The 27,155-nt window shown below is 41.8% G+C and overlaps 1 protein-coding gene across 2 annotated transcripts in view; it reads left to right on the forward strand.

Annotated features, from left to right (window-relative positions):
- Positions 1 to 11,743: 11,743 nt before the first annotated feature.
- GNPNAT1 (glucosamine-phosphate N-acetyltransferase 1) overlaps positions 11,744 to 27,155 on the forward strand; it is a 34,440-nt gene continuing 19,028 nt past the window's right edge. The window contains exon 1 of one of the 2 annotated variants that reach the window (XM_073609732.1): positions 11,744 to 11,899. The gene's annotated coding sequence lies outside the window, so the exon portion shown is untranslated. Of the gene's footprint in view, positions 11,900 to 20,156; positions 20,305 to 27,155 lie in introns of those variants that run through there. The other variant, XM_073609734.1, reaches the window with a different exon arrangement.

Consider the following 27,155-nt stretch of genomic DNA (forward strand, 5'->3'; position numbering starts at 1 on the left):
CTTCTTTCTCTGTTTATTTTTAATTCCAGAATGAGCTTTGTTGAAAAAAATAAAATAAAATAAAAACTTCCAGATCAGCTAAATCAATTAAAGGAATTTAAACAAATGTAGATTCTTACCATGCTATGTTCTGTAGGTTTAAAGATAATAACAGTGCACTTAACAATACTTAGTGGGAGGCTGTACTTACCGTAATGACAAGATTGTTCCTGGTGTTGTAATAAGAACTCCCCCAGCACCCCAGCGATGCACAGTGTGTTTGGTGAGAGGTTATATCGTAACTAAAGTCCAATATCGTAACTGGAGTCGAAACTTCAAATTTAAGTTCTGAATTGTTTCATCCTGTTTCTTTAAATTCTGTATGCATTTAATCCCCATAAATACCTTAAAATCATTACAGAGAACCCCATCTGCATCCATTTCCTTTATGCCTATGTCTACAATTCATTTGGCTCTCTCAAAATTATCCTTTGTAGTCACACAATCAGATGCACTGACAGCAGAGAGGGTAAGTGATGAGGAAAGTGAAAGAGCACATTCCCAGCAACCCCTAAGACAAGTACGTTCCTACCTGCTGACCACTGGATGGTGCAGAATTTAGCTGTGCTGGGCTGATCAGTTGCTTGATTACTGTTCCAGAAGCAGATCTGATAGAATTTAATCAGTGGTCTGCAGACTGCATCGCTAAATCCTACACACCATGCAATGTCCAGCAACCTCCCTTGAACATACAAATCTAAATGGTGATCCAGGACGTGTTCTTTCACTTTTGCAATAAGCAGGAAGTTGATGTATCACAACCCCCACCTGCTGGCTGTTCTTAAAGAGCCAAGCAGCAGCAACGGATCTGCACTTTCATATCATTGTCAAGTGCTGACACCACCACACCATTGTCTGTCACCCTACAGCCATCAGCCAATCGGCTGGGGGCACTGTTTGGGGATTTTGTGAGTTGGCACTAGCGGCTGTCCGAATACTGTACAGTAGCCCAGCAGGGGAAATTGTACATCCATTTGTGCATGGTGGAATCTGCTAGATTTAATCTGTTCAGACCACAGCCTAACTGAAAGAAATCTACTAGTGATTGGCCAGCTTTACACTAAGAGCCTTATATCGAGAGTAATATTACTTTAACCCTTTAGGATCCTTTAGCCCTTTATGGCTCATTCACTATCAACGTTAACTCGTGCTTTTCCACTCTTTACAGGTCACCGCTAGGGCCCATAGAAAACAGTTGTGTAGCACCCTCCTAGCGTAGGATGATATGCAAATTTAGTTTTTGACTCCTTTTGTAGTCAAGGTGATTGTTTGCTCTGATCTGTTCAGGGTTTCACAGGCTGGGAGTTTGACTGCTCCCCCCTGCTTCTGGAAGAGGTTTCCAGAACATAGGGCCTGGAGAGTAAATTGATCAGCCTGAATATTTATCATGCCTTAGCCAATCCCTATTATTTGGGAGGAACCAGCTTTCACCAGGGGCACCTATGGGGTAGCGCTACAATTGTTTTCTATGTGCCCCATTCACACCACAATGCTGGTCTGGTGAGCTGTGGTAAAATGCAGCCAGGGATTTTGCATTAGGAAATCCATCTGTACATGGCCGAATCTAGGGGGGTGCTGGGGTAGGCTGTGGCCTGTGCCCCCCCAGGCCGGCCTGCTGATGAACATTGTACAGGAGACTTGTCAGCAAGAAGAGAGCTGGAAGGTGGTTTCTGTGCTCTCCCCGCTCCTGTCATTGGAGCGCTCCTCCATACAGCGGATTACACAGGATCCTCTTAGATCGCACGATACAAGGCTTGATTACCCGCACCCTACCCACATTTCCAGGAGATGAACAGTCCTTGGAGGAGGTAGAGGGCGGGTAGTCAAGCCATGAACCATCCGATCCAAAAGGATCCTGCGGATCCGTGGGTATGGAGAGTGCTCTCTCCTCGCTGACACTTCTCCTGTCCGGACTTGCAACAGGTGTGGGCACAATGTTCATGGGGTGCCAGCCTAAGGGGCACAGAAAGCAGCACCTCCTCACTACTCCTGTAAGATTGGAGGGGGCTATTTGTGCTGGGAAAGGTAATGGAGGGGGGGGGGGAGAGGAATTTTTATTAGAAGAAATGGGGGGGGGGGGGCATATGTGTTACGGGACAGAATTGGGGAAGATTTGTGCTAGGTGGGGAGAATTAAGGGTAGGGGCGGGGATTTGTCCTGGGAAGAGTAATTTGGAGGGGGGTGTGCTAAGAGGATGGATTTGTGCTAGGAGGGGGGATATTGGAGGGTAAGATTTGTACTTATCTTCTGTCTCCTTATCCATACCTACCAACTTTTTGAGATGGGAATGAGGGACACCTATCAGCAAAAGTATGCAGGCATAGGACACACCCCTGACCACGCCCACTTAAAGGAGAATTGTACAAAAAAACGAAGATTGGTTAAACCCACAAGTGCTTTTTTTTATCACTACTATTCCTTTATATTGGCTTTCAGAATTTACAAATACAGCAATTTTAGAAATCAGATGAAAGGTTTAGTGCTGGAAAACCCTTTTTGATAGATAAAAAGTGCATTTTATATACATCGATATAGATCAGACCAAAAGGAGGGACAAATGAGGAGGAAAGAGGGACTGAGGGACATTGCTCCAAATCAGGGACAGTCCCTCAAAATTAGGGACAGTTGGGAGCTATGCCTTATCTGCTATCTGAATGAGCCCATAATAATTCATACAGAAGAATGGAGAAGAAAGGAATTGTACAAGCACCTTCATCAGTATAACAATCTTTATCTAAAGATCGGTTCACTTTAAAGCTTTGATCTGGCCTAACAATAAATTCTTCTGGATAGGATGTCAATAGATGAACAGTTTTTGCCATACTATTCCTCCATCTACAGGCTTTCTGCAAGAGGGGCACCAAAGTGAGGACACCTTTTGTATGGCATAATGTTTGTACAGAGGAGCACCGAGGATATCAACTGGCAGAAAAGAGGTGCTGCAGGGGCATAGCTGGGAACTTGCTGGGTTTTGGCCGGAGATGCCTGTTTCTTATTTCACATATTGTACAGGTCAGGGGGCGACTATCAAAAAGGAGAGCATGGTGTAGGTATGCTGCCAATGGCAATCAAGATAGAGGACCCTGGTGGAGGCCTCTTGGATCAGAGACCCACAGACTGTGGGAACCAATCAGAGTGATGGAGATAGGAGATACAAAAGTGAGTGCAGCCTATTAGGAACTGATAAAACTGATAAAACTGACAAAATGCCATTTTCACCCCGTTCTTCATCATCATCATTATCATCTTTGTACTTAGGTGCCACACAGGAACAGAGTGGAGCATCAATGATAGTGTGCTGTTAACTGGGTGTTTGTGTCTGTTTTGTGTCATTCTAATGCGCTACCCCTTCCATAGCTATTTTAGGTTTAGCCATTTACCAAAGTTCCCAGGTATGTGCAGGGGACAGCTCCAGGTTTTAGGTGAGTATTGCAGCCTAAGCTGCTTTGTTGCCCAATGTTTGTACATTGCATTTGTCCACATAAACACCTTATCTCTGCAACAGTGAGGACACAGCACAGTTTGTAGAAGAAGACTGAGGACACATACTGGTGGAGAGGAGGTACTGCGAGGGACAACCTGGGACTGTAGGTAAGTAATATACAGTATATGGGCAGCAGTGGCTAAGTGGTTACCACTTCTGCCTAGAATCTCTAGAGTCATTGGTTTGAATCCCAACTATGGCGCTACCTGCATGGAGTTTGCATGTTCTCCCTGTGCCTGTGTGAGTTTCCTCCAGGTATGCCGGTTTCCTCCTCGACTATATGCCCCATTGTTCCACCACTTCAACATTTCTAGGATTCTCTCAAATTGCACTCAGCCTGTGGGGCACTGCAACACCCTCATCAGGACTAGGTTTTAGTTTAGGAACATTAAGCCACGGAGATCAAAGTTTTTCATATTTAGTAGGTCGACCTCTATGTTGATATATGTACCTCTCCAAATGGAGCGTGTTCCCCATATAAGTCACCCACATTTTGACTGATGGGGGGGGGTCATGGACTTCCAGCCCAGTAGAATGACCTTCCCAGCCTGAAATAGGGCCCTTGAGAAAGCCAACCTTTAGCCTTTAGGACCACTTTGAGTGACTCTATCATGAGCAAAGTATGGCGGATTGTGGTGGTACCCGCTCCCACTTCCTGCTCACAATGTCCGGCCTCTCCCCCCCCCCCCACACACACTGGTCCCAGAAGACTGTAGAACCATTCAGAAGGTGTAGCGTGACTCGCGCATGCACAGTAGGAAACTGGCTGTGAAGCCAGAAGACTTCACTGCCAGTTTCCCTTACCTAGCTTTTCTTAAAAAGTGTCAAAATAAATAAAAACAGTAAATTATGTTATAAGTTATAGGTGCAGCGCTTCCTCAAACGTGACTTTTGCACTTGTACACGATTGCACTATTTCAACATTTGTATAAACTATCTGTATACCAGGAGGCCTGTTTCCTTCTGTTTTTATATGTTTAAATATTTGTTGAAAGCAAACAATAAAAACTTATTGAACCATAAAAAAAATCTAAATTACAACTATGTATATTGGGCCACAATAACAATAGAAGTATATAGAAAACTACAAAAAATATCTATAAAATATATAAATCTTAGCGCCGTCTCTTTAAAACTCCATACACATCTCTCCCTGTTAGTGCTCACAGCAATAAAAAATAAATCTAAAAAAATCTAAAAAATAATCCTGCACATTGCAATAAGTGTATCTCTTGATAGTAGAAATAGTCCTTTTTTATATAAACTCTGTTCATCGTGATTTCCTCTCCTAAACGATTGTGCCATCTCCACCAGCTGTGCCCTCACCTTAATACATAGCTCCCAACTGTCCCTGATTTGGAGGGACTGTCCCTGCTTTGGAGCAATGTCCCTCTGTCCCTCATTCCACCTCATTTGTCCCTCATTTTGGTCAGATCTATATAGTTGTATATAAAATGCACTTTTTATCTTTCAAAAAGTATTTCCCAGTGCTAAACCTTTCATCCAATTCCTAAATTGCTGCAGTTGTACATTTTAAAAGCCAATATAAAGGAATAGTAGTGGTAAAAAAAAGTCCTTGTGGATTTAATTAACCTTTTTTTTGTTTAATTCTCCTTTAAGGGGGTGTGGCAGGGGGCGTGTTCTATGCCTACATACATTTGTTAGTAGGTGTACCTCAATCCCATCTCAAAATGTTGGGAGGTATGCCTTAATACAGTGTGTATCAAGCCTTGATATATCCTGTGACAGACCTAGCAAGGACAGAGGCTTTTGGAGGAGACTGAATGCTAGCCTCTTGCCTACGATCATGGGCCCTGGCATTTGGGGGAACAGGGCTCTTTGTGAGCTGTATGCCTGGGGACCCTTGAGGTTGTGTTACTTTGGATTCAGGTCTATATCCCCCCCAAAACACACAGACTCTGGGAACCCTGTATATGCCACATTAGAAATAGTGACTGATTTATACGGTTGGGACACACACTGTTAGATGCTAATGTCATCAACTCCAGCCACCTGTCTGTTGTCTTCTATAATGTAAATGAGTCTAGTCTGGCTTGCCACAGCTTCTAAGTGTCTTTCACCCATTGTTGTTTGTGCTAATTAACCCTGCAATTGTATGAAGGAGTTCTGTGTTGAGATGTATGATAATGTGTAGTGTAGTTAGGGAGTCACATCGGCTGCTTTAAGGGATTAGTTAATTAGCTCATATTAATTCTGGTTACAGGTGTATTGTTAGAGTAATATAAGCAGGAGGTAGGTCCTCCTCTTCTACTGTATATAAGACTTGTATTTTGGTTCTAATAAAGAGTCCATGTTCAGCAACTAAACAAGTATCATCTTGTTTTGTGCTTGTGAGCGGTTGGAATATCTGATATCTATATTCAGACTGGGAGGAAGTGGTATATGACGAAAGCACTCAAGCGGAGTGTAGGACGTTTCGTTATATATCATTTATCCACAAACAGCCTTTTATCTCCACTTCGTGCTCCACATATGTGTCGCTCCTCCTGCTGATCAGCAGCCTTCAGTTTCCAGCTATTTTTCCCTCAGTCCCATGCAAGAGATTGAGAAAGTACAATCGTACTTCATCCTTTAAAAAAACACTCTTTATTCCAAACATACATGGTAAAGCTCACATTTTAAACAGAATATCGCCTTTGTATACATGTATATACGTGTGTAACACTGGCATGCTTGCCGCCCAGTTCTGAAGTCCCATCAGCTTACAATGCTCCACAGCGCCAGCCTATCAGGTCCCGCCCCTGCATGTTTCGTCACACCTCATGACTTTCAGGGAAAATCACAAGTAGCAATGATTCTGGACTACAATCCTTTAAAACTTCACAGGACTGGTTGTCAGTCACAGGTCCACCGATCCCTGTCCTGACAGCCCACACTGGTTCCAGCCGCTCCGTTTACAGTTCTGGTCGGCAGCTCTGATGTCACCAGTACGGACCCGTGTGACAAAATATATAGGGGCGGGACCTGATAGGCTGACGCTGTGGAGGTACGAAAGAGCATTGTAAGTGTCAGAAACCATGAATCAGACCGAGACAGAAGTACAGTTAATCACAATTGTTTAATAATAATAATAATAAGGTAAACAGAGTTAGCGTAGTCAATACATAGCCAGAGTTCAGTAACCAGATCGGGTAGACAGCCAATGCCAATGTCAAAGAGCCAGAGATCAACGTAGGAGTACAGCAAGCAGGATCAGGAGCCAGAAGGGACGTCAGCCGAGCAAGTCTTCAACAGGAACGCAGGAGAAAGTCTCTGAGATGTCACCAAAGGCGAAGGCAGAAATGAAGTGAGCTGGACAGCTTTAAGTAGGCAGGACTGACGAGCAGATCATCAACAGCTAAGTCACTGTGGAGAGATAGGAGCTGGCAATTAGCCGACAGCTGAGCGGCCAGCTCAGAGAAGGAAGGGCCGAGCCCCTGCCTGACAGTAAGCTGATGGGACTGGAGAAACGGGCAGCAAGTGTACCAGTGTTATGGTATATACATACTGTATATACAAAGGCAATATTCTACTGTTTAAAATGTGAGTTTTACCTTGTATGTTTGGAATAAAGAGGGGTTTTTAAAAGGATAAAGCACGATTGTACTTTCTCAATTTCTTGCATGGGACTGAGGGAAAAAAAATAGCTGGAAACTGAAGGCTGCTGATCAGCAGGAGGAGCGACACATATCTGTGGAGCATGAAGTGGAGATAAAAGGCTGTTTGTTGATATAAAAAATAAAAATACTGTTGACTGCGCTACCCTACTACCTTAAAATTACACCACTGGTTATGAATTATGTGTATACCCAAATCTGTTGTGCAACTAAAATTCCATACTACATCAAAGTATACCAACTTATAATGTCCGACTAAATATATAAAGTGCAATGTGGCAATACAAAAATTTCATAAAACCACATTAGAATTAGGCATGTGCAATTTGTTTCGTTCCGAATCAGTTTTTTAACGAATTTCGACAAATTCGTTAATTCGGGAATATCCGAATTAACGAAAACCCGTTTAACGAATTTTTTCGGAATATTCGTAAATTCGATAAAATTGGACATTCGTAAATTCGGGCATTCGTACATTAGTAAATGAGTGCATTCGTAAATTTGTAAATTCGAAAATTCGGAAATCTGAAATAATAGTTAACTAATAATAACTTAACCATTAGTAATTACTAGTAACTTTTAAATCATAGGTAGTGAACGTAACACATACAAATTTATCCAAAGTTATGAATGATCCGAAAAAACGGAATGGAACGTAATGAATTAATAATAATAAATAACAAGAATAATAATAACAACGTTTTATTAATATTATTTATTATTAATTTGTTCCGTTCCATTTGTTTAGATGCAGCATTCATTTTGGATAATTCGTAACTTCGGATAAATTCGTATTTGTTACGTTCACTGACAGTCAAATTTGAAAGGAAATTACAATACCTATAATTTAATAGTTAATTATTATTTCAGATTTTTGAATTTTCGGGTTTTTGGATTTTCAAACTTCGAATTTACAAATTTCCGAATTTTCTAATTTACAAATGTACGATTTTATGAATTTACGAATGTACGAATTTACGAATCTACAAATGTAAAAATGTACGAATGTACGAATGAACGAATGTACGAATGAACGCATTTACGAATTTACGAATGAACGAATTTACGAATCGCGATCATAACGAATGACCCGAAAAACGAAAAAAAAAAAAAAACTAATGAAACGAAAACGAAAATGAACAAATTTTTTGGCTGTGCACATGTCTTATTAGAATACAATCACTAAAAATGATAGGACTATATTGTCCAATTTGTGATATGTGCAATGTGCTAATTATTACAAGGTGCCCTGTGAACTGTCCTTTATGGATAAGTAGTTCCTGTGCTTGTCAGATTAATCATCCGTTTCTCCTTGTGACACTTCCACCATTTAAGTGACAATACCACCACCACCACATGAATTGACCACTCACCAGATGCTGGTAAGTATGCGCCTTTGGTTCATTTAGAAGGGATAACCACTCCACCTGTAACGCTTTCCTTGCTGACCCCAATTGCTATAGGCAAGCCATATCCATCCTCATAGAAAAATGACAGCGATCATTGCGCAATATGTAATTGATATTTATTTAAATATAGATATTTTCATTTTCTGGTGCTCATAAGCCGGCACCAAGCTGTTCCAACGGTTAATAATGGGTGAAAAGATCTTGTGCTATCGTTCCTGAGGCTGGCGTGCGATGCAACCTTGCGTTCCACACCTCGCTCTCGCCCAGCCGGAAGTAGCGTAACGACGTGATAAAAAATTCCCAGCAGCCTCTACACATTTCGCAATAATGGTTGCGTCATCAGGAAGCTGCTTAGTGTTGATGTATCACCTTATTTATACTCTAAATCTGTTGAACAATACCCTTATACCGGAAATTCATCCCCCCCCCGCCATTTTAACTATGGTTATTTGCCCACACTCTATTTATATGTAATTCGTTAGTCCCCCTCTTGGTTATTTCATTAATATTGTTCCTAACTATCATGGGTGGGTGGAGGATGATATACTTGGTCCCTTTTTCCCGCCGGGGTTGCCCATTAAAAAACGGCTGGAATAGCTTTAACAATTTTAATATATCTAAAAATATCAATAAAATTAACATTGTATATATATCCTAATCAAATTAATCCTATTTAAAACCCATATAGTTTAACATTTTATTAGACCTACGCGAGAGATAATTTCAACTTAAAAAGTATATAGGAAAAAGATTAAAAACTGCAAATAAATTAATAAAATATATTAATAATTAAAAGTAAAAATTATAAATAAATACAAAAATAAGAAATAGAAAATAATAATAAATAATATGAAAATAAAAATAAAAATGAATATGAAAATAAAAAATTAAAAATAAATAAATAAAATAAAAATAAATAAAAATAAAATTAAAATAAAAATAAAAATAATAATATAAAAGTGAAAAAAATGAAAACATTTTTTGAAAAAAATGAAAAATGAAAAAAATGAAAAAAAAAATGAAAAAAATGAAAAAAAAATGAAAAAAATGAGAAAAATGAAAAAAAAAAAAAAGAAAAAAATAGAAAAAAATAATAAAAATAAATAAAATTAAAATAAATAAAAATAATAATAAAAATTAAAATAAAAAATGAAAAAAATAAATAAAAATAAATAAATAATAATAATAATGAAAATAAGAAAAAAGTTTTTTTAATAAATCCCCTAATAATCCTCTAAAAAACAATTAACGTCCAGTTCAATATTCAACCCCATCGGCCTCAACGTGTTTAACCTAAATATCCAGTACATCTCATTTTTTGAAACTTCCCTTCGCATATTCAAGTTTCTCCAATTAAACACTTTGAGGCTGATGGGGTTGAATATTGAACTGGAAGTTAATTGTTTTATAGAGGATTATTAGGGGATTTATTAAAGAAACTTTTTTCTTATTTTCATTATTATTATTTATTTATTTTCATTTTTTATTTTCATTTTTATTTTCATTTTTATTATTATTACAGGACAGAACACTCAGCGCTGTCAGCCATTGGGAGGCGATCGGCAGACTCTTTTTGCATTCCCCTCTCTCTTTACAGGTGGTATGAGAGTACATGGTGGTGCCAGGTTACCATAGAGATGGCCGTGGACTGGATGGTCCCCGGCCATCTCTATGACCCTGGGAGGCCGGAAGCGACATCATGACATCACTTCCAGCACTAGCAGATTTAAACACTGCCAGGTTTTTTTACCTGGAAAGCAGAGATCAATGTTTTTTTTTTTTTTTATCATGCTTTCCAGGGTAGAGGAGATATCTAGGGTCTCATTGACCTCAGATGTTTTCATAAAGAGGACCCGTCATGTCTTATTCCTAATACAAAAGATTTTATAATTTCTTGTATTAGGGATAAAATTGATTGAAAAAATAAATGGACAGTGTACAAATTAAAAATAAAATGAAATACATAAGATAAAAAAAAAAAAAGTTAAAGCGTCCCGTCCCCTCGTGTTCGCACACAGAAGCAAACTCATACGTAAGTCATGCACACATATGTAAACAGCGCTCAAACTACACATGTGAGGTATTGACGCAAATGTTAGAGCGAGAGCAATAATTCTAGTGCTAGACCACTTCTGTAACTATAAACTGATAACTTGTCAAAAATTTTGAAGCATAGCCTATGTAGATTTTTAAGTACCAAAGTTTGGTGCCATTCTATGAGTGTGCGCGATTTTAAAGTGTGACATGTTAGGTATCTATTTACCTGGCGTAACATTATCTTTCAAATTATACAAAAAAAAATGGGGTAAATATTGTTTTCAATTTTTTATTTTTTTCATGAAAGTGTTTTTTTTTCCCCCAAAAAATTGTGTTTGAATAATTGCTGTGCAAATACCCTGACATAACGTGCAACAATTGCCATGTTATTCCCTAGGATCTCTGCTTATATATATATATCTATATAAAGATATAGATAGATCTATCTATATCTATAGATATAGATAGATCTATCTATATCTATAGATATATATAGATATATATCTATAGATATACATATCTATTTATATATATATCTATACAGATATAGATATATATCTATATATATATAGATATATATCTATATCTATATATAGATATAGATATATATATCTATATCTATATATATAGATATAGATATATATCTATATCTATATATAGATATATATATCTATATAGATATATATCTATATCTATAGATATAGATAGATAAATATCTATCTATCTATCTATTTATCTATAGATATATATATATCTATATATATATATCTATCTATATATATATATATAGATAGATATATATATATGTAGTGCAATTTCGCAAAAAAAAAATGGCCTGGTCATGAAGGGGGAGAAACAGTGATTTAAAAAAATGGAATTTCCACTTTTTAAACAAAAACAAATTGCAAATATGAACAAAAATGGTCTGGAGTTCGGTTTTAATGTCAAACAGTAGAGGCAACCGGAAATAGGTGGCCACTGGCCAACAACAGACAGTTCTTGCTTCACCTCCCAGTTCAGGGAAATGATCACTGGCTTATGTAAACAGAGCTCTGCGCATGGGGGCGTCACCATAGCAACGCATAGCACCCTTTCACCCCCCTCCTGCAGCGACGGCGTGGGAGAGTGACGTCACGCTGTGGGCAAGGCGAGGACGGGGCAGGGTTCCTGATCGCTGATTGGCTGAGGCGCTTTGGGCTCGCCGCCCTCTCAGTGGACGTCACGCCACGTCGGAGTTTCCCCACACACACAGTGAGCCCAGAGGCCTGAGGAGCGAGGAAAAGGCTGAAGGAGCTGAAAGAGACCGGAGCCGGGTAAGAGCGAGTTCCCTGTCCGCCCTGTACAGGACGGGGGCCCCCTGAGACCTCTCCAGGGGCCCCTCAGTCCTCCACTTGAGTACTGTGGACTGAGAGAATGTGCTTGCTGGCTGCTCCCCCCCCTTTCCAGGGACAGTCCCCAGGTTTGTAGCTTTTGTCCCTGGCTTCTCAATTCCATCATACCTTTCTCCTTCACTTCCTGTCCCAGGGACACAACAGGAAGTTAACTACTTGAAGACCAGGCATTTTGTGGCACGCTTTCTTTTGCAAGGAAAATGTTTTTAATTCATTTATTTTTTTTTTTGCTAGGAAATTACTTGGAACCCCCCAAACATTATATTTTTTTTAAAAACAGAGACCCTAGAGAATAAATTGGTGGTTGTTGCAATTTTTTTTATGTCACATGGTATTTGCGCAGCGGTTTTTCAAACGTAATTTTTGGGAAAAAATACAATTTCCTTTTTTTTTTTTTTTTTAAATTTAAAAGAAAACCACGACATAACTCCATTTATTTATTTATTTATTTTTTTTGGTAAAATATAAAAGATGAGGTCACGCCGAGTAATTAGATACCCAACATGTCACGCTTTAAAATTACGCTCACACACCTGTGCAACAGCGACAGACAATATACATTTTACTGTCCATAGGCTGGCCATACATCTTCCATTTTCTTGTACAATTTTCCTTTTTTTTTTAGATTTACCAAAAACCATCTAATATGAGGTCAAAATGAAACAACTTTCAATTGTATCCAATTAGGCAGGCCTTTGCACTACATAGTTTAAGGTAAAGCTAAATTATTATTATTATAAAGCTAAAGGAAAATTGTACATGTGTGGCCAGCCATAGGTGAAGCTTTAAAAGCCTTTACAAGGCTACCACTTTATAGGTATAGAGGAGGTCTAGTGCTAGAATGACTGCCCATGATCTGACGTTCGTGGCGATACATCACATGTATGGGACGATCGCTGGTTGTGTGCGGGTGCGACCAATACACGTGGGGGGAGGAGCCACAGGGGAACTTTTATTTTATTTTTAATTTTTTTGTACACTGTTGTTTTTAATTTTATTATTATTTTTTTTTTTTTTTTTTTAATATAATTTTTATTGCTGTTGCAAGGTTTCTAAACATCCTTGTGACAGCAATAGGCATGTGACAGGTACTCTTTATGGTTTGTCGCCATTCCACGGGCATGCGCAATTTTAAAGCATGACATGTTGGGTATCTATTTACTCAGCCTAACATCATCTTTCACATTATACAAAAAAAAAAGAACAGCCGTTTTGATTGTTCTTATGGGGCAGGGAATCGCCGGCTGAAAAAAAAAAGATTCTATCTGAATGATACCTGTAGCTGCACCCATCATTCAGATATCACCACTCAAAGTCCAGGGCATCATATGACGGCCCTGTCTGTTAGTTTGTGTTTTTTATTTATTCCCCCCCCCCCCCCCCCCAAAAAAAAATTTGTTTGCAAAACCGCTGACATAAAAAAATTGCAACGACCGCCATTTTATTCTCTGCTAAAAAAAAAATGTATATTGTTTGGGGGTTCTAAGTAATTTTCTAGCAAAAAAAAAAAAGACTAATTTTACATGGAGAGAAATGTCAGAATTGGCCACTTGCTTACAAGGCATTTTGGTTTACAAGTTTAAAATCAGTATTTTTTGATAGAAAATTACTTGGAACCCCCAAACATTATACAAGTAATTTTCTAGCAAAAAATACTGATTTTAAACTTGTAAACCAAAAGGCCTTGTAAGCAAGTGGTTTTAAACCACTTCCCATCCGGGGCCAATTCTGACATTTCTCTCCTATATGTAAAATTCATCATTTTTTATTTTCCTAGATAAATTACATAGAACCCCCAAACATTTTATATATGTTTTTTAGCAAAGGCCCTAGAGAATACAAGGGTGGGCTTTGCAACTTTTTATCTCGCACGGTATTACCGCAGCAATTTTTCTAACCCATTTTTTTTGGAAAAAAAAAAACAGTTTCATGCTTTTAAAAAAAAAAAAAATTAAAGTTAGCCCAATTTTTTTTGCGTAATGTGAAAGATGAAGTTACGTAAATAGATACCTAACGTGTCACGCTTCAAAATTGCACACGCTCGTGGAATGGCGCCAAACTTCGGTACTTAAGCCCCATAGGCGACACTTTAAATTAATTTTTTTTACTGGTTGCATGTTTTGAGTTACGGAGGAGGTCTAGGACTAGAATTATTGCTCTCGCTCTAACGTTTGCGGTGATACCTCACATGTGTGGTTTGAACACCGTTTTCATATGTGGGCGGGACTTGCGTATGGGCTCGCTCCTGCGTGTGAGCACACGGGGACAGGGGCGCTTTAAATTTATTTATTTTTTATCAATTTTACTTTTCTTTTTTTTAGTTTGACACTTAAAAAAAAAAAAAAATTGATCACTTTTACTCCTATTACAAGGAATGTAAATATCCCTTGTAATAGGAATATGGCATGACAGGTCCTCTTTACAATGAGATCTGGGGTCAATAAGACCCCACATCTCACCTCTAGGCTGGGAAGCCTGAAAAAAAAAAAAAAAAAAAATGATCGCGGCTTCAAAGCCGAGGCGGCACCATTCGTTTGAATGCAGAGGCCGGGCGTGATGTCATAACATCGTGCCCGTCCTCCGACGGATCATAGAGACTCCGGCGACCATCTAGTCCACCGGAAATCTCTATGGTCACCATCCGGGGGCTGCAGATCTGTTCTCCGACTCACCGATGGAAGCGGTGAGTCGGTAGAAGCACCAAAGGGCGGCGGGAGGGAGGGGGGGGGCGTACCCTCTCGCCGCCCGTAAGAACGATCAAGCGGTGGAACGGCCACTATGAACCTTCCTATGGTGTAGGGAATCGCCTGGCTGAAAAAGCCGATATCTGAATGATACCTGTAGCTGCACCCATCATTTAGATATACCCGCACAAAGTCAAGGACGTCCTGGGATGTACCTTGGGCGGGAAGTGGTTAAATCAGCCATAGAACCTGTGTATTTAATGTGTTTGGTTTTAAAGGGATGCGGTGGCAACCCTAAGGTGAATCTCCCCAATGGGGACACACGGCAATGAAAAAATCTTACATAGGCCCGATCCTTCCCTCTCTATCCAACACTACAGGAATTTGTTATATCTAGAAACCCATCTGGGTACTCTTGGGGAGATTTCCCTTCACTTCCTGTCCCGTAGAGGCAACAGAATGTTGGAGGAAATCTCCCGAAGTCAGTAGAATTTCCTTCTTTGGACAACAGTCTGTGGAAGAGGTGTCCCTGTTGGACGATTTTCCCCTCACCTCTTATTTTTGGCTTTTCCCTCACTTTTTCTTTTGTGGTGACCATGGTCACAAGTGCAAAAGCTGGATAAATCTTCCCAATGGGGACCCAGACGTCAAAAAAACCTAAAAGAGAGTCTGATCCTTCTTCCCTGCTTTATTGAATGCTACAAAAAAAAGATGTTTTGTCTGGAGATATGCTTCAAAACCCATCCCTTGGGGCAATTTCCCTTCATTTCCTGTCCCCGAGGATGCCACAGGAAGTGGGGGAAATCTCCCAAAGTGTCCCCATTGTAATGATTCCCTCTTATGCCCCGTACACACGGTCGGACTTTGTTCGGACATTCCGACAACAGAATCCTAGGATTTTTTCCGACGGATGTTGGCTCAAACTTGTCTTGCATACACACGGTCACACAAAGTTGTCGGAAAATTCGATCATTCTGAACGCGGTGACGTAAAACACGTACGTCGGGACTATAAACGGGGCAGTAGCCAATAGCTTTCATCTCTTTATTTATTCTGAGCATGCGTGGCACTTTGTGCGTCGAATTTGTCTACACACTATCGGAAATTCCGACAACGGATTTTGTTGTCTGAAAATTTTATAGCCTGCTCTCAAACTTTGTGTGTCGGAAAATCCGATGGAAAATGTGTGATGGAGCCAACACACGGTCGGAATTTCCGACAACAAGGTCCTATCACACATTTTCCATCGGAAAATCCGACCGTGTGTACGGGGCATTACTTTCACAACCGTCACCAATACAAAAAAAAAAGAGATGAGTGTCCCCAGTGGGCACACGAACGGCTATAAAAACCTGACAGACGATCTGATCTTTTTCTGTTCTGTCCAACAGTTTAAAAAAAGAAAAAAAAAAAAGTTTACCTAGAGATGCATTTCAAATCCCATCCTTGTGCATTTGGGGAGATTTAAATTCCTGTCCCAGAGACGCAACAGGAAGTTGAAGAGTGGGGGGGGGGATTACCCTCTTATGCCCCGTACACACGATTGGAAATGCAGCCAGCAAAAGACCGATGAGAGCTTTTGGTCAGAAAATTGCGACCGTGTGTATGATCCATCGGACTGTTGCTGGCCGATTTCCAGGCAGCAGATTCTCAATTTTTTTCGGTCGGAAAAAGTTCCTATCCCGAAAATGCGATCGTCTGTATGCAATTTGCGACGCGCAAAATCCCTACGCATGCTCGGGAACAATTCGACGCTTGCTCGGAAGCATTGAACTTCATTTTCTCGGCTCGTCGTAGTGTTGTACGTCACCGCGTTCTTGACGGTCAAAAGTTCGGCAAACTTTTGTGTGACCGTGTGTATGCAAGACAAGCTTGAGCGGAATCCCGTCGGAAAAGCCACCATATCTTTTTCCGACCAAAATCCCGATCGTGTGTACGCGGCATTAGACCACACTCGGTGGAGGGAGATTTCTGCAGCATATTTGGCAAGTACAGACTCGCAGTATATATAAAATAATACGCAAAGTGGTTGGAGGGAAGCTTCAGAATGGCAAAGATGTTTTTATTACAAATTATGTGGAGCAGACTGCAGTTCCTCTTTAAGCTGGATACACATTATACTGTTTTTGTTGTTCAGTTTCCTTCTCCTTTCACATTTACCTTCAACTTTGTAGTACAAGGGCCTGCCTGATTGCATACAATTTGAAAGTGTTTAGGTCTGACCTCCATATTAAATGGTTTTGGTAAATCTAAAGGAAAATTATATAAAAATTGTATGGTGTGTAGCTAGCTTTAGGCTGGCCATACACAGTGCAAAATTTCTTTCCTGCACCCATGGTAAAGAAATTTGCACCATTCCACCAGCCAGGGGAATCCCTTCTGCCGAGCAATTGTCTGCCCCCGGGAGGGGGGGGGGGGGGGGGGCTGTCCCCGCTGGGAGAAGACAGTGATTATTCCTAGTGGCTATAGAATCCGCTAGCGATAATCACAAGAGAATACGGCAGGCTGGTTGCACCCAAGTTGATTAATTGATACATTACATAAACAGATCTGTTTTCATAGCTAACGATAGAGTCCGTTGATTTCTATCAGTTCATTAAAATAAATTCAGTCATTATCTTGATCAGCCGGGTGGATCGGCAGGGTTGCTTTGTCTCAGCACAGTGATAAAGCCATGTACAGGGGAGTGTATACAATGAACTGATGGGGGGGGGGATCTCTTTTGTGATGCCGATACAGTACATATACATATCTCTATAGCATTCCAGACAGAACAAATCCCCAGCATACAGAGGGTATCTAATTGATTTACGTAATCTGATCCTCAGTGGTTGATAAAGTGATTTATAACTTGTTCAAATTTAACTTAAAATGTTACCCTAAAAAAAAAAAAAAAAAAAAAAAAAATAGATAATTTTCCTTTAAAGCATGAATAACGGCACAGTGCTTGCACTGAGTAATTTGGCCCCCCTGTAAAACCTGAAATGCCTGGCTGATCGTGCCTGGTGCTGCCCCCCTGTAAACTGACCACGGTATATCATGGCTGCTGAGCCCTGACACTGTGGTCAGTTTACGTGCCTCCGTCATCCGCAGCTCTGCTCTGTCCTGTCCTCTTCCCTCCCTCCCCTTCCTGCCTGTCAGCTCGTGACAGTGGCCACCCCTTCCCCTCCTGCTGCTGAAATAACTTTTAGGTGCCGCTTGGTTCACATTGGTGCGATGCTGGTAACCCTGCAAATCCAGTGCAGGTTCCCACGTTGCACCCTACTCACAGGCAGTTCACATTGCCCTATGCGAACCGCTGGGAGTGCCAATACAAAGTTAATGACACCCCAAGATTGGTTTGCATATCGCGGTGCGAACTGTCAATTCGGACAGGAATCGGATCGCATGGGTGTGCACACCCATGCGATCTGATTCTGGTGCAGAAAAAAAGGGTCCTGCACCACTTTGAACCGAATGTGATGCAAATTCAGCCAAACAATTTCCAAGGGGGCACGAGTGCCCCCTTGGAAAGCAGCACTCCATGGGGGCACTTGATGTGGGGAGGACCCCAGAAGAGGAGGATCAGGGCCACTCTGTGCAGAGGAGGTAAGTATGACATGTTTGTGTGTTTGTTTGTTTTTTAAACAAACCTTTACAACCCCTTTTTAAAGTGATACTAAAGGATACTTTTTGGAAAAAAAATTAAAATAGTTTATACTTAACTGCTTTGTGCATCGATGTTGCACAGAAAAGTCCCTTACCTCCACTTCTGGAAGTCCCCCCGCTGGTGCTGTCTGCTCCTTCCTATGCAGATGTAGATTTGGATTTCACTTCACGACGGACTTTAACTTTTGCAATAAATGTTTTTTTTTTGTTTTTTTTTTTTAGCAGTGGCCTATGGTTGCCAACATCCCTGAAATTATAAGTGAAAAAAGAAAAAACACTAACTTTATTTCTTGGCACATTATTGTTGGTTTGTTTTTATATTGTTTGTAGCATTGAAATTGAGACAGTGCAAAACATTTGTAGGCTTTTTTTTTTTTTTTTTTTTTAATCTGTCAGCGTTTGTTTTTAGATTTTTAAGCACAGGTTAATGTTTATATACTGTAGAGCTTAACTCTACTTTTGTTGAGAACTAAAACATTCCCCCCCCCCCCCCCCCCCCCCCCCCAGGTGATCTATGTAAATTTCAGGGATTTTAACAAACATTGTTGGTTCCTACCTTTTTTGTTATTCTGAAGAAATCCCTGTGTTTGTCTGTGTCCAGCGTAAATGTGAATGGGCATGACTTTATAATTCTCAATCAGCTGCTGCACTTGCAGGATTCTAATGAGGAATGTGGCAGGGTCTGCATCCGATACGTTCCAGTGAGGAGGGGGGGGGGTCTGCATCCAAAAGGCTTAGAAAGTAAGGTACATGGTTCTCAATGGCATAGCTCACACCAGTGCTTGCAGTACCAGTGTGTTCTGGTTCCAAAAATAAAAGTAACTCATGCTGCATTTTTACTGTACTGGAGTATGGTAAAACAGATAATATACGAACTGGAATGTACCTACAAGCATCAAAAATGCACTGGAGTACAGTGGAAAAAAAAAAGTAATAAAATAGCATCTGGAAACACACAAACTACCGTATTTATCGGCGTATAACACGCACTTTTTTCCCCTTAAAATCAGGGGAAAGTCGCAGGTGCATGTTATACGGCGATCCCGAGCTGTCACAACTTCAAAATCGCCGACCGCGATTTGAAAATGGCGCCACCGGCGCCGAAATACACAGAGCCGGTCCTCGGCTCTTTCCAGCGGCTCTCGTTCACTTTCGGCTCCACTCGTAGTCCCGAGCGGAGCTATCCGAACCTACTCGGCTAGGTTCGGATAGCTCCGCTCGGGACTACGAGTGGAGCCGAAAGAGCCGAGGACCGGCTCTGTGTATTTCGGCGCCGGCGGCGCCATTTTCAAATCGCGGTCGGCAATTTTGAAGCCCAGGATGGCAGGGACAGGGGATCGAAGGCTGCACTGGGGCAAGGCTGCACTGAGAAGGCTGCAATGATGGGCATTTAAATGTAAGTTTTTTTTCCCTTCAACTTCCCTCCTAAAAGTTTTTTTTTTCCTTAAAATTCCCTCCTAAATTGGGGTGTGTGTTATACACCGATAAATACGGTAAACCTGACCGAATCTGGAGAACGCTTTGTGGTGTGAACTAGCCCTCAGGCATGATTTCCCTTTGGGAGTATCCCACCAAAAACATTTTATTGCAGGGGATGCCCAAATTCTGACTTGTATCTCAGTGCAGACTTGTGGGAAGATCAGTGAGCCGATCATACAAGCAGGAGATGACATTTTTGGGGGGTGTTCTGTACACCATCAGTTTTTTTTTTTTTTTTTGCCATGTAGATCATTGAACATGTGGCATGTTGTGTCATTCAGTCTTTACAAAGAATGAGGTGGAGGTGGTGACAAGTCACTCTACAGGGCCAAATCCTGTTTGTAACATGGGTGTGACGGGCTTACAAATCTTCAGCAAATATACTGAAGGAAAACGGACGCATGAATATTTACTTCCATGCCTACCGATCGTGTTACAGAGCATTGCGTATAAATAGAACTGCAACGTATGTATACATTGTATCCATTTCAGATATACATACAGGCACAGCAAAAGGTGAGTAGATCCAAGTAGCTACAGGTCACGTTTTTAATCAATGTAACAGTTTCTTTAACCACTTGCCTACTGAGCACTTTTACCCCCTTCCTGCCCAGGCCAATTTTCTATGCTGTCACATTTTGAATGACAATTATGCGGTCATGCAACACTGTACCCATATTTAAATTTTTATCATTTTTTTTTTTCACACAAATAAAGCTTTCTTTTGGTGGTATTTAATCACCACTGGGTTTTTTTTTTTTTTTTCTTGGCTAAACAAACGAAAAAAAGACTGAAAATTTTGAAACAAACATTTTTTTTTTCATAGTTTGTTATACAATTTAGCAAACAGGTTATTTTTCTCCTTCACTAATGTGTGCTGATGAGGTGGCGCTGATGGGCACTGATAGGTGGCACTGATTAGGTGGCGCTGATGGGCACTGATAGGTGGCACTGATGGGCCCTGATAGGTGGCACTGATGAGATGGCACTGATGCAGCACTGTGTGCACTGATGAGCACTGATAGATGGCACTGATGAGGCAGCACTGTGGGCACCGATAGATGGCACTAATGAGGCGGCACTGATGGGCCCTGTTTGGACTGCCCTTATTATCAGTGTACAAGTCCCTAACACAAGTTGGTTACCGGCTCTCTTCTTCTCTCCTCAAGCTGTGAGCGTGAGGAAAGAAAAGACGATAACCAGCTTGTGTATACATCCTGTGATCAGCTGTCATTGGCTGACAGCTGATCGTGTGGTAATGGGCCGCTGTGATTGGCCCTTTACCCCGGTCTGTGATCAGTTGAGTCCAAAGGCAGCGCGATCACAGGAGAGCATCCATGGATGTCCTCCCGGCATTGGAAGCCTGCGCTGTAGCAGTCTTTCTGCTAAAGCATGGACGGCAAGTGGTTAAAATGTAACTATGTGCAAAATAAAAAATGGCATATGTGGTACAGTCTGCGAATAGCAATAAGGAGAAGTAGGGCTCTTTTGGCCCTACTTCTCCTGTAGGTCACTGGAGTGCACTTAGTTCTGTACTCCTGTGACCTGTATTCAGCTAGCAGCGGGCTGAACCTGGTGCAGACTCTGGAGGGATCCCAGCGTTAATGATGGGTGTTTTGATCAGGTCCTCCTGTCAGTTTTTCAGGTGGATTTGATCGGAAAGTCCCTTCATCCCTATGGACAGGTGGATGTAAATGGACATGTCTGTTTATACCTGCCTACCTCTGGGTCCAATCAGGCCAGCTAAAAAAAAAAAACGGGAGAGAACTCCATCCTCTTCTGTTTAGGTGGAGCGGATCAGAGGTAGCTGGGTGTAAGTGGACAGCAAAATCTGTTTACTCCCAGCTGCCTCAAGAGCAGAGCGGGCTCTGCCCATGTCCGCTCTACAGAATATAAGGCCAGCCAAACATGGTTCAAATCTCGGCTGGTTCAGCAGGAACTGGCCAAGATTCAAACCATTAATGGGCAGGCTGAATGTACCAAATTGATTGATCAACTTTGATACAAGCGGCCTGCTGGATTCTCTTGCGATTATCGCTAGCGGCTGCTATAAGCGCTAGCAATGATCACTGTCTTCATCCAGTGGGGACGGCTTCCCCCTCCCGCCAGGAGAAGACAATGGCCCAGCAGGAGGGATTCCCGCATCAACACCCGTGGTTGCAGGATAGAAATTTGCTCCGTGTATTGCCAGCCTTAGTGGACACGGATGTGTCATTCGCCCGCTTCTGCTCTGTTCAGCAGGGGATCACCTCATTGTTTGTCTGCTGATCACAAAAAAAAAAAAACCCTCCCCATGTGAAAGGAGCCTAAAGACAGCCATAGATGGGGTGATGGTATGAATACCCTTTTCAAGGCACTGTACGTAGGCAGACCGCCATTCTGTCTCTCTCGGGAACGATCAGCGGGTCCTGTCAGACATCGTGTCTGCTGGACCTGCTAATAGGTTACCGATGTGTTCAATCACGGGTCGCCGACAGTGCGCGTGCGTGCTCCAGACCCTGAAGTGTGTGTGTGTGTGTGTGTGTGTGTGTGTGTGTGTGTGTATATATATATATATATATATATATATATATATATATATATATATATATATATATATATATATATATATATATATATATATATATATATATATATATATACCCATACCCCCTTCCTGACCAGAGCGTTTTTTGCGATTCGGCACTGCGTCGCTTTAACTGACAATTGCGCGGTCGTGCGACGTTGCTCCCAAACAAAATTGACGTCCTTTTTTTTTCCCCCACAAATAGACCTTTCTTTCGGTGGTATTTGATCGCCTCTGCGATTTAAATTTTTTGCGCTATAAACAAAATAAGAGCGACAATTTTGAAAAAAACACATTATTTTTTACATTTTGCTATAATAAATATCCCCCAAAAATATATTAAAAAAAAACAATTTTTTTCCCCTCAGTTTAGGCCGATCGTATTCTTCTACATATTTTTGGTAAAATAAAAAATTGCAATAAGCGTTTATTGATTGAAGTTATAGCGTTTACTAAATAGGGGATAGTTTTATAGCATTTTTATTTATAATTTTTTTTTTGTTACTAGTAATGGCGGCAATCAGCGATTTTTATTGTGACTGCGACGTTATGGCGGACATTTTTGACACATTTTTGGGACCATTGTCATTTATACAGCGATCAGTGCGATTAAAAATGCACTGATTACTGTGTAAATGACACTGGCAGTGAAGGGGTTAACCACTAGGGGGCGGGGAGGGGTTAAGTGTGTCCTAGAGGAGTGATTTCTAACTGTAGGGGGATGGGCTAGCAGTGTCATTACTCTGATCACAGCTCCCGATGACAGGGAGCTGTGATCAGTGACACCGTCACTAGGCAGAACGGGGAGATGCTGTTTACATCAGCATCTCCCCGTTCGTCCTCTCCGTGAGGCGATCGCGGGTATGCCCGCGGCCCGACTCACGGAGCTCCCGGCCGGCGCGCACGCAATGGCACGGCGGGGAATTCAAATGGACGTACAGGTACGCCCATTTGCCCAGCTGTGCCATTCTGCCGACATACATCGGCGTGCGCCGGTCGGGAACCGGTTAAAGTAGAATTAAACCTGGTCTGTAAAAAAATGGCCCTAGGAGGTTTATGTCATAATGTAGTAGTATGCACAGCATATTCACACGTTGGAGGAGATTTACTTAAACTATAGAGTACAAACCTAGTGCAGGTGTACATGGTAGCCAATTAGCTTCTATCTTCAGCTTGTTCAATTAAAGGGGTTGTAAAGGTAAAAATTTTTTCACCTTAATGCATTCTATGCATTAAGGTGAAAAAACTTTTGACAGTACCGCCGCCCCCAGCCCCCCCGTTTTACTTACCTGACGCCTCGAATCTTCGCTCCTCGTCAGCTTCATTGCAGCTCAGCCTGGTCGCTGATTAGCTGCAGTGGATGGATTGAAAGCAGCGCAGCCATTGGCTCGCGCTGCTGTCAATCACATCCGATGACGCGGCGCGCCGGGGGGCGGGGCCGAGTGATACAGCGAGCGGCTATAGCCGCCGGCTGTATCACGGGAGCGCGCCCGCAAGCACTCACCACCGTGCGAGGGAGCTCGCATGAAGGTGGTAAATGCTTGCGGGGAGGAGCTGAAACAGCCGCCGAGGGACCCCAGAAGACCAGGTTCGGGGCCACTCTGTGCAGAACGAGCTGCACAGTGAAGGTAAGTATAACATGTTTGTTATTTAAAAAAAAAAAAAAAAACATCTTTACAACCCCTTTAAGCTTTGACAAAAAAAAAAAAAAAAAAAACCTGGAAGCTGATTGGTTTCTATGCAGCGCTGCACCAGATTTTGCACTCTGCAGTTTTAGTAAATCAACTCCATTATGACAAACTTAAAGTGACTGTGAAGGCAGAAGTTTTTTGACTTAATGCATTCTATGTCTGTGTGCAGCAGAACCCCATCTCAATCCAGCGGTGTCCACGAGTGCCTTGGCCGTCCTGGACTCTCCCTCCTCATTGGCTGAGACACCGCAGTAGCGCCATTGGCTCCCGCTGCTGTCAAGCAAAGTAAGTTAGCCAATGAGGAGAGAGAGGGGGCGGGGTTGAACCGCGGCTCCGTGTCTGAGTGAACAGACAGAGCTGCGGCTCGGCTTGGGTGCCCCCATAGCAAGCTGCTTGCTGCGGGGGCACTCAACAGGAGGGAGGGGCCAGGAGCACAGAAGAGGGACCCAAGAGGAGGATCTGGGTTGCTCTATGCAAATCCAATGAACAGGACAGGTAAGTATAACATGTTTGTTATTTTTACAGCGAAAGAAAAAAAAACGCATCTCTCCAATCACTTTAACTGCAAAGCAATCCTCTCTAGTGCTGCGGTGTCAGCATTCTCAGCTGTCACCAGTGCTGCCATCTTCGACCGGTCAGGACTCTTTCACCAGGGTGACCACAATGTATCGAATTTACCAGGGCGCCCTCTGTGTCTCCAGCCGTAATATGTCTCCCATTTGAGCGATCCATTCCTTCAACGTGGAAGGGTTAACTGCCTTTTACGGTGTAAGAATGATCAAGCGAGCCTGAAAAAGGGCTCTAGCAATAGCTGGTTTAGTGTTCTCCTCAAGTGGGAGGTCATCCAAAATGCCCAGTATGCATGGCTTGGGGTCTGTCGGGATATTAACTTAAAAGGCCATATTAATAGTGTGTGTGTGTGTGTGTGTGTGTGTGTGTTTTTATTTGTTTAAAGAATTATGAATGAAAGCTGACCATTATAATAACCTTCAGCAGTGTTGTATGGTTTCTCTAAACTCACTTTTGTTGGACAGCTTGGCCTGATAACAAAAAAAAAAAAACACAGGTTGAGACTCAGAAACACAAACGAGGTTTGACAAGCTCAGCCACAGAAAAATGTTTTAAAATCCGGTAAGACGTGTTCTTCAACACTCACTTAGGAGGAAACGGGTGAAGAATCCGGACATTGCATAGTTATGTGGAACACATTACAAGTAAAGTGATTCATTGGGGATCCACCCTGGGCACAGGCAGAGTAGATGTACAGAGGACCTCTGGGGCAAATATAAAAATACACACTTTAGTGATGAAGTCATTATATAGAAAAAAAAATAGCAGGAATTGGTACCTCTCCAGTTGGCGTTGGGTCGTTTTTTTTTTCAGAAATATCCAATACTTGTAAGTCTGTCTGATAGCATGTCTTGTACTGGGCACCATTGCTCCTTCTTTCGGCCACCTAGCTACATAATGATGTAGCCATGCCCCTACACTGCTCTGTTCCTTCAGATATACTCGGTATGTTCGGGTATGGGGGAGCATTTGACCTTCTCCCTTTTACTCCTAGGCTGCAGTGCTCAGGCCTGAGCAACCAATAGCCAGCCTCAAACAAAGGCATGTTGGATAAGAAAGAACCCTGTGTAAGCTCTGACACAGACCAACATGGAGCTTACACAGGGATTAGACTCAAAGCTCCAACAGATGCATGCGGCAGCAGGTGAGCGCAGGGAAGGTAAATATCGTTGGGCAATGGCGGTGTCCTGTCAAGAGAACCCGTCTTTGTTCTGAATGGCCAAAGTGACACATTGGGGTTGATTTACTTTGATAAATTGGAGCGTGCAAAATCTGGTGCAGCTCTGCATAGAAACCAATCGGCTTTCAGGTTTTATTGTCAAAGCTTAAAGTGGATGTAAACCCAATGTCATCCTTTCTAAACTACTGCCATAGGGGTTATCTATAAGGATATACATGCCTCCTGCATGTATCTTTATCTGTCAAATGTCTCCCCTCTGTCTGTTATGAGAGCTGAAAAACTGCAGATTCTGTGGGCGGGTCTGTTGTCTGGAGCTCGGTGGGTGGAGTCGTGATGTCAGTAGACTCCCCGCCCACCTCTACACTCCCCTTGTCAATATGCATTTTCTTCTGCTATGATCTCTAACATCCAGTGAAAAGACAGGAAAGTAACCACATGACTTCAGCATGTCAAATCATGCTGAGGTGTGGAACAGCCAATCCTTGCAGAGCTGCTGAAGAAAGGAGTGGGAGGGAATTTAAAAATAATGCCTGTGTCTTAGGCTGTCACTCACAGCAAGGGGGAGGATTTGACAAAGTTTTTGTCAGTTTGTCAAGATTTATCTCACTGAACAATAAAAGAGGATTGCTCAGAGATGGATTAACTCTGTGTGGCAAGACTGGGCTCAAATGATAGGAAATCTTATACTCTACAGTATGATAAAAAAAAAAAAAAAAAAAAAAAATTCGGATTTACAACCACTTTAATTGAACAAGTTGAAGTTAGAAGCTGATTGTCTACCATGCACAGCTGCACCAGATTTTGCACTCTCCAGTTTTAATAAATCAACCCCATAGTGTTTACATAAATTTAAGACCCCCTTTCACACTGAGGTGGTTTTCACGCACTTTGGCGGGGTGGTGAAAAAAATCCTACAAGCAGCATCTTGGGGGCATGTTTGGAGTGCTTTAAATAGTGCCTCAAAAACGCCCCTGCCCATTGAAAAATAACTTTTTTATTTAGTTTTTCATTTTATGGTCTTTTTAATAAGCACACTGCTAGTGCATCAAAAGCGCTGCAAAAACGTCTGGCGTTTTTTATCAGCAGTTTTTGCAGCACTTCAGTGTGAAAGGGGTCTTAAGCGAAGCTCCACTCAAAAGGGGAAGCTTGTTTGCACCCTCCAGTGTCACATTTGTAACTTTTTCGGGAGGGGGGAGCGGGTATCTGGTTTTGACAGTTACCCACTCTCACTTCTGGGTATGATCGGCAATCTACATGCATTTCTGTCCGTTCCCCCCTCCATTGCCTTCGGGGGGACACACAGGCCCCAAAAGAGGGCGGGACTATTCAGAAAGCAAAGCGTGACAGGAAACCAGCTGAG

Source organism: Aquarana catesbeiana, linkage group LG13 (genome assembly GCF_042186555.1).
Source record: "Aquarana catesbeiana isolate 2022-GZ linkage group LG13, ASM4218655v1, whole genome shotgun sequence".
In the NCBI taxonomy this organism is placed as follows: Eukaryota; Metazoa; Chordata; class Amphibia; order Anura; family Ranidae; genus Aquarana; species Aquarana catesbeiana.